Genomic DNA, 8,864 nt, shown 5'->3' with positions numbered 1-8,864 from the left:
GGCTCAGGCAATTCACTCACCTCAGCCTCCCGAGGTATGGGATTACAGGCTGAGCCACCGAGCCCAGCTGAACTAGAGTTATTTAAATCTCTGCTTTTCTATCCCATCAGAGTAGAAGCTCCTTGAGGTCAGGAAACAGGCTGACTCATCACTGGATCCATGATGCTGCCCAGCACACGGCCAGACAAACAGAAGGCTTCAGAATATGAACCCAGGCAGTGTGGCTCCAGTCATCACTCTTAACCACTATCCTTGGCTTATCAGGCAAATGACAATGACATTAACTATGAAGGAAAACAAGGCAGAATCAGATAGAAGCAGAAGGAAATTAAAGGAGAATATAGGTTTAGGTTTGGATATAGTAATTTCAAGGTGACAGTAGTAACACAGGCAAATGATCTGACGGGGATCTATCTTGCTCATCTCTATAACCATGATACCTAGCAAGGGATGTGCTTAATTAAGTATATGAGCAAACCACTCCTCTGTTCAAAACCTCTGATGGCTTTCACACTACCCAGAGAACTAAGTCCAAACTCACAAGATGAATCCAAGCTTTCTAACTGAATTTTTTATTATTCTCCAAGAGCCTTCTAATTTAACTTTCTCATGTGACTATTCTGTCGTTTTTCTTCCTACACAAAAGCTTTAAGAGCTACTTCTTCATTTTCTATCTTCAAGATCTACCTCAAGTCCCTAATTTATTCAAGAAATCTTTCCTGACCACCTTGTTAAATAATTACCTCACCATATAACACTCCAAAAGACTATATGATGCTCACAAGTTTATTCCCGAAGGCCATGAACGATCCTAAAGTTCTTCCAGAATCAAAGAAACATTATGCTGTGTCCTATAGTTTTAGCATTAAGATTATAGTTTTTATTAAGCAGGCAATTCACAAATACTCTAGCTCATAATGTAGTCAATACATATCAATAAACAGTGACAAAGTCCTAGTCCAAAGGAACTGCACTCTCCCCCTCTTCAAAAGAAAATCCTTTGACAATTCAGAAGCTAGTAAATGAACTACTGAATTACCTACTTATGTGTAAATGGCAGACCATCTTAGGAAGACAACAGAGAGTTAACAGAATTAGTTAACGGTCCTAATTCCTCTCTTCTCAATGCTCTATAAGTTACAAATAAATAAATAAGGCATCAAAGGACCATGTTTCAAATCCTCATCAAAATTCCTATTCCCATCTCCACCAGAAAACAAAAATACTACTAATAAAAAATCTTTACATAAGCTGGGCTCGGTGGCTCAGCCTGTAATCCTGCGCCTTTGGGAGGCTGAGGTGAGTGGATTGCCTGAGCCCGCGGGTTCGAGACCCACCTGGGCAACTTGGTGAGACCTCATCTCTACAATAAACCAATATGAGCCGGGCGTGGTAGCGCGCGCCTGTAGTTCCAGCTACATGGAAGGCTGAGGCGGAAGGACCGCCAGAGCCCAGTAGGGTCGAGGCTGCGATGGCTGGGAGCGGCCACTGCACCCCAGTCTGGGTGACAGAGTGAGACTCCAACTCAAAAAAAAAAAAAAAATCTTTACATAGTCCACAAAGCAAGAAAATAATATTTCAGGTTGGCAAGTCAAAGCTGTTCCAATGCTAACTTCAAACTAGTAGGAAGAAAGGGATCTGTTTGAGTCCACTGGCTATGGAAGAAGGGGGTAAAAGAAAGCTAAATAAATCTGCTTCAACAAGTGCAAATGATTCATACTTCGGGACCAAAATGGCCTAAGTGATATAGGTCTACCGAAAACAGTGCCAAGAAACAGAATCATCTGTTTAAGAGCTGGGAAACGAGGCAGGTAAGCAGAAAGACAATTTCTTATATTCTCAGTACCCTCAGTTTTAGGCAGAGGTACATGAAAGAGATATAATTCATATGCATAAACATGTTTGGTCTATATCAGTGTCCAGAACTAGACTTTTTTTCAATTCATGCTTCCTCCCTTTCTCCAGCAAGTAAAGCTCTTTGACCAGCAGCTGGGAAGTCTCCTTTTAAGTGATCAGCATTCCTCTGACATTCTAAGAGGCTGGACTATTTGTTTCCATAGAAACAGCTTTGTCAGCTAACACAGAATTCAGGCCAAGAAAAGTGAAAAGAACTTACATTATGCAAACTGGAAAAACCTTGTCTACTGTCCTCTTAGTTTCTCTTCTCTGGTTTTTCAAAAAATTCAGGCTAACTTTCTTACTCTGTAAAACAAAAAAATGAGATAATCAATCAAGTGTAAATGTCTGCAGTGTTTTTTGAGGGGGTAAAGTCCTATAATAAATGTTATTTCTAAAATTCCAGAGTTCATGGTTTAAATTACTGATTAGCAGTACCTTCATTTATCATCCAGATAACTGCATTCCAAAGAAACCATTATTATTCTTATAGCTTTAAAACTAACTATATTTAGAATGCACTATGCTAGATAAATTAGTAAGAAATGGAAGCAAAACCCCCTTAATTAAAAAAAAAATCTTCAAAGTAAAAATCCAATAAATAAAGATTTCAAAGAGGAGTAAGGGTAACATAGATTATAACTTAAAGTCACATAAATCATCTGCCCTCCTGGACAGAAAAAGAATAATATGATTCCTGACACACAATTGGCTATCAATAAGGTAGTATCATTAACTTACAAGACATATCTTTCTCAGATGTTAACTTGCGGAGCAACTTTTGCATTTCTGGCAAAAATAATACATAAAACATACCTGCAACTGAAAGATTTAATTGGCAAACTCCTATTCTCACCCAGTGATTCCAGGGTGTACAACTGCCTTGAATTAAAAATTATAAAAAGGTGATATGGACAAAAGGGCTCGAAAAAAAGTGCTGTTACATTTATAATTTGTTAACCATCCATATCCTAAAATATTCATTTACAAGATTTTATCAAAGATTTATGCCCAAACTGGATATCCACATGCAGAAAAACAAAACTGGACCCTTATTTCACACCATTTATAGTACAAAAATAAACTCAAAATGGATTAGAGACTTAAACATGAGATTAGAAACTGTAGAACTACTGGGAAAAAAACAGGCAAAAAAACTCCATGACACCGGTCTGAGCAAGGATTTTTTGAATTTGACTCCAAAAGTGCAAGGAACAAAGACAAAAACAGAAAAATGGGATTATATCAAATTAAAAAGCTTCTGCACAGCAAAGGAGACAACAGTGTGCTGAGACATCCTATGAATTAGGCTAAAATCTTTTCAAGCCATATATCTAATAAGTTAATATTCAAAATTTAGTCGGTCTTCCAACATCCACAGAGAAATTGGTTCCAAGAACCCTAAACACATCAAAATCTGTAGCTGCTCAACTCCTTTATATAAAACAGCAAAACATATTTAGCATTTTACCTATGTAGCAAATAACCTATGTGGCAAATCCTCACGTGTACCCCACAACTCTAACATACATACATACATACGTACACACATATAAAACAAATAAAATGGCAAAGTATTTGCATATAACCTATACATATCCTCCCATATATTTTAAATCATCTCTAGATTACTTATGATACCTATTACAATGTAAATCACTGTTGTACTGTGTTGTTTTTAAAAATTTCTATTATTGTTATACTGCTATTTTTTATTTTTACTTTTTAATATTGTCAATTCATGTTTGGTTGAATTCATAGACCTTAAGCCCACACATAAGAAAGGCCAGATATGGCCAGGCACGGTAGCTCAAGCACGGCACTTTGGAAGGCTGAGGCAAGAGGGTTGCCTGAGCTCAGGGGTTCAAGACCAGCCTGGATAACTTGGTGAGACCTTGTCTCTATAATAAATAAAAAAATTAGCCAGACATGGTGGTGTATGCCTGTAGTTCCAGCTACTTTGATGGCTGAGGCAGAAGGATCACCTGAGCCCAGCAGTTCAAGGCTGCAGTGGCCGTGAGTGTGCCACTGTACTCCAGCCTGAGCACCAGAGTGATATTCCTTCTCAATGAAAAAAAGAAAATGTAGTGAGTACACACAATGGAATACTATTTAGCCTTTAAAAAGAAGAAAATCTGTCATTTATAACAACATGGATGGAACTGGAGACCATTATGTTAAGTGAAATAAGCCAGGCACAGAAAGACAAATACTACATGTTTTCACTTATATAAGGAGTCTAAAACAATCAAACTTATAGAAACAGAGAGCGGAATGGTAGTTATGGATGCTGAAGGGGAGGAAATGGGGAGATGATCGTCAAATGGTACAAAATCTCAGACAGGAGGAATATGTTTGTTTCTTGAGTTCTATTGCATAGCATGGTAAGTACAGTTAATAATAGAATATTATACATTTAAAAATTGCTAAGAGTAAACTTCAAAAGTTCTCACCACAAAAAATATTAAATATTTGGTGTGACTGATATGTCAACTAGCTTGATTTAATTATCCTACTTTGTATTCATAAATCATAATGCCTTGTATCTCATAAATATAAACTATCAATTTCTAACTTTTAAAATAGAGTATTAAGAGCTAAAAAAAAAAAGAGAGACAGAAGTATTTATTTCCAACTATCACCTTAACTTTTTTTTTTTTTGCATTGGGTTCTCACTCTGTTGCACAGGCTGGAATGCAGTGGCACGATCACAGCTCACCACAGCCTCTACCTGGATTAGGTGATCCTCCCATTTCAGTTTCCCAAGTAGTTGGAACTACAGGCATGTGCCAACACACTCAGTTAATTTTATTTATTTATTTTTGTGTAGACGAGGGCTCATTATGCTGCCTAGGCTGATCTTGAACTCCTGGGCTCAAGCAATCCTTCTGCCTTGGCTTCCCAATGTGCTGGGATTATACACATGAGCCATTGTGCCTGACTCTTCCAAAACATTTTTGGATGCCAGTAGTTCTCTACCAAGGGTGATTTTCCCTTTCAGCATACCTCACCCCCGGGAAATATGACAATGTCTAGATAAAATTTTGACTTTCATGACTTGGCAGGGGAGGCATCCATTGGCATCTACTTAGCAGAGGTGCAGATGCTGTTAAATATGCACAGGACAGCTCTCCTACAACAAAGAATTATCCCAACCAAAATGTCAGTAATGCCAAAGCTGAGAAACCCTGAGTAAGACGAAGCAAACACTGGGATATTAACTAATATTCTCTAATATAACTCAAAATTGAAGTATTCGCTCAATCAGTTTTAAACACATACAAGATAAAACTTTAAACAGCCAAGCTTTCTTGCTAACCACCTAGGAGGGATATTTGAGTTTATTGTGTCTCAACTCCTTCTCAGGTACTGGTGGTTTCCAAATAACTAATCAACACTGATGGGGCTTTGTCTCTCCCGGCTCTGGGCACTCAGCTGGGAGGGGCCTGGGCAGGGGGCAGGTGGACATGGGAGAAGTACCATGCAGCAGGGCTGGAGCATCCTACCGTGTCCCCCCTGGGGGCGAGGGAGGCTGAGCAGCTGCCAAGTGGAGATCATGGGGACTGTTCGGGAGCCTAGGGGAAAGTCCATGGATGTTCCCTGCTGCAAGTTGTCTGGGTGCCCAATTCTGCACCAAAAGTAAAAGTTCTTGAAGTCCGAAATAAAAAATGGCCTCCAATAAAACTACATTGCAAAAGATGGGAAGGAAACAAAATGGAAAGAGTAAAAAGGGTGAAGAGGCAGAGCCTGAAGAACTTGTGGTGGAAAAAGTATTGGATGGACGTGTTGTGAATGGGAAAGCGGAATGTTTCCTGAAGTGGAAGGGATTTACAGAAGCTGACAATACCTGGGAGCCTAAAGAAAATTTAGATTGTCCAGAGTTAATTGAAGCATTTCTTAATTCTCAAGAAGCTGGTAAAGAAAAAGATGGAGCAAAAAAGAAAATCTTCATCTGAGTGAATCTGATGACAGCAAATCAAAGAAGAAAAGAACAAGCCGGGCTCGGTGCCTCAGCCTGTAATCCTGCGCCTTTGGGAGGCTGAGGTGAGTGGATTGCCTGAGCCCGTGGGTTCGAGACCCGCCTGGGCAGGCGAGACCTCATCTCTACAATAAATCAAAAACTAGCCGGGCGTGGTACTATGCGCCTGTAGTTCCAGCTACTTGGAAGGCTGAGGTGGAAGGATCGCCAGAGCCCAGCAGGTCGAGGCTGCGGTGGCCAGGAGCGGCCACTGCACTCCAGTCTGGGCGACAGAGTGAGACTCCAACTCAAAAAAAAAAAAAAAAACATACAAAGAAGAAAAGAGATGCTGCTGACAAACCAAGGGGTTTTGCCAGAGGTCTTGATCCTAGAAGAATAATTGGTGGCACAGACAGCAGTGGAGTACTGATGTTTCTCATGAAATGAAAAGATTTCAGATGAGGCAGATGTGGTGCTGGCAAAAGAGGCAAATATGAAATGTCCTCAAACTGTAATTGTTTTTTATGAGGAGAGACTAACTTGGCATTCTTGTCCAGAAGATGAAGCTCAATAATTGTTTGCATTGAGATATATATATAACACCTTGGTTTTCGATTTCCTAGTATGATGAAATAATTACATTTTAATGAAAATCAAGTTTGATAAGTTTGTTTTGAAAGCAGTATTGGGAGAGTTGTTGGGGGAAGGGGGTTTGCATCAGCAGCACTGGTTACTTTGAACAAATAAATAAAAGCTTTCTGTAGTTGTTTTCTTGATCAGAAAACAACATTTGATACCATGGTATATTATTTCCTCTGCACTGGAGAATAGTTTTTCTAAAGGTTGAGAGAAATTTCCATAGTCATTACTCAATCAGAACTTGTGTTCTCATATACCTAAGGGCCATTCTGGATTTGTTTTGTGTGTATACATAAAATACATATGCAGATGGTTTTCTTTTTTGTTGTTTTTAAACATTAACCAAAATAAAAATCTTGGGTAAGCCCATGTTTCTGAAATGCTGTTTTTCTGGGCAACCTAAGTAATAAATCACTTAAAGTTAAATTGAAAAATGTTTTAAAGCCAAACACTGCAAATTAAATAGCTGATTCTAGGATTAATTGAACAGTTTAAACTGGATGATTTAAAATCAGCCAAATTATAATTCATATGTGAAAGACAGTGGTTTGTTTGCAAAATAACTAAAAGGAAAAATTTTATCACTACTAACAATTTCACCCTTCAGATGAGGAAACTAGACAAATCTGGTGTTTTAATTAGCTAAACAAGACTTAGTTAAATGGACATTTAACAATTCCCTTACAAAAAGTTGAAATGTGTGTCCTATATTGACTGAAAGGTCATGATTTCACGGACTGAAAAGCTGACTGGAAGCCTAATCAGACCGTTAGAAATGTTGACAGTTTAGGACCTGCTGTCATAAATAGGTGAACAAACCTGTAATCTAAACTACTGACTTGCATGTTTTTTCTTTACCCAAACTCATTCATTACATGTAGACTCAAGTCTATTCAGTATTTGCTTTACTGGTTCAGCAAAAGTCAGGAAAAACAACTTTGCAGTAATCAGAATGCCATCCAACTGTATATTGTTTACTTTATTATAAATACTGGTGAACAGTGGTCAATAAGTAATTTTTTTTTTGAGTTGGAGCCTCATTCGGTTACTCAGACTGAAGTGCAGTGGCCGCTCCCAGCCACCGCAGCCTCGCCTGTTGGGCTCCGGCGATCCTTCCACCTCAGCCTTCCGAGTAGCCAGAATTACAGGCATGCGCTACCACGCCCGGCTGATTTTTTGATTTATTGTAGAGATGAGGTCTCGCTGCTCAGGCGGGTCTCGAACCCGCGGGCTCAGGCAATCCACTCACCTCAGCCTCCCAAAGGCGCGGGATTACAAGCTGAGCCACCGAGCCCGGCAATAAGTAGTTTTATATTCCTTAAAAAACAACAACAACAACAACAACAAAAAAATGAACACTGATGCTGGAATTCCTACATATCATTTAATCCAATGTTTTTCAAAATATTTAGGAAGAGTCATCTTGACATTGGATGAGAAGATAAGAGTAGAAGCTCACCTTTATCTTTTTTTTATAATTTATTTTATTTTAAAGATGTGGGGTACAATTCAGAATTAAGATACAAGTGGTGATAGTACAGGTAAAGTCTGGGCCTACCTTTGGTCCTCACTTTGCCTGGTTTGACATCAGGTACCCTTATTAATGTTGTGTGCCCTCTCCTGGCAATTTCTGCTTACTGCCATTCCTTTCTTACAGTATTATGGTAAATGTTCAGGGTCCACTTATGAGTGAACACTTATCTTTTTATCATTTATTGCTTTTTTGTTTTTGATCAAGTGCTTTATTTTTTTAATTTTTAATTTTAAAGATATGGGAGTCGGGCGCAGTGGCTCAAGTCTGTAATTCCAGCACTTTGGGGGGCTGAGGCGAGAGGACAGCCTGAGTCTGCAGATTTGAGACCAGCCTGGGCAACCTGGGCAACATGGTGAGACTAGTCTCTACAATAAATAAAAAAATTAGCCAGGTGAGGTAGCAAACACCTGTATTTCTGGCCACTTGAAAGGCTGAGGCAGAAGGATCGCCAGAGCCCAGCAGGTTGACGCTGGGGTGGCCGTGCACCTGCAATGGAGTGAGATTCCAACTCAAAATAAATAAAGATGGGGGGTACAATTCAGGGTTAAGTAGAATCACACTACTGCCAATCCTGCCCTTTCCCCCAGCAATTTCTCACCACTGACAATCCTTTTCCTAAAATATTATGATAACTGCTCAAATTCCACATAAGAGTGAGAACACGTGATATGCAGTTCTATCTTTCGGTGATAGATCACTCAGTATTATAGACTCTAAGTCCATCCAAATTGCTGTGAGTTCATAATTTTGCACTTTATGGCTGTGCAATATTCTGTCATGTATTATGTTCCACATTTTTAAAATCCAGTCCTCTTTCAGCGGGCAGCACGGTTGGTT

The 8,864-nt window shown here is 39.2% G+C and overlaps 1 protein-coding gene and 1 pseudogene across 1 annotated transcript in view; one reads left to right on the top strand and one right to left on the bottom strand.

The window, feature by feature from the left end:
* Positions 1-2,204, bottom strand: part of MPP5 (membrane palmitoylated protein 5) — a 70,266-nt gene extending 68,062 nt beyond the window's left edge. The window contains exon 1 of the mRNA XM_008071894.1: positions 2,117-2,204. The gene's annotated coding sequence lies outside the window, so the exon portion shown is untranslated. The remainder of the gene's footprint in view (positions 1-2,116) is intronic.
* Positions 2,205-5,564: 3,360 nt separating this feature from the next.
* LOC103274430 lies at positions 5,565-6,428 on the top strand (annotated as a pseudogene).
* The last annotated feature ends 2,436 nt before the right edge of the window (positions 6,429-8,864 follow it).

Source organism: Carlito syrichta, unplaced genomic scaffold (genome assembly GCF_000164805.1).
Source record: "Carlito syrichta isolate Samal-C Ts95f unplaced genomic scaffold, Tarsius_syrichta-2.0.1 Scaffold113598, whole genome shotgun sequence".
NCBI classification, from domain to species: Eukaryota; Metazoa; Chordata; class Mammalia; order Primates; family Tarsiidae; genus Carlito; species Carlito syrichta.
This window is presented reverse-complemented; position numbering and strand designations above follow the sequence as displayed.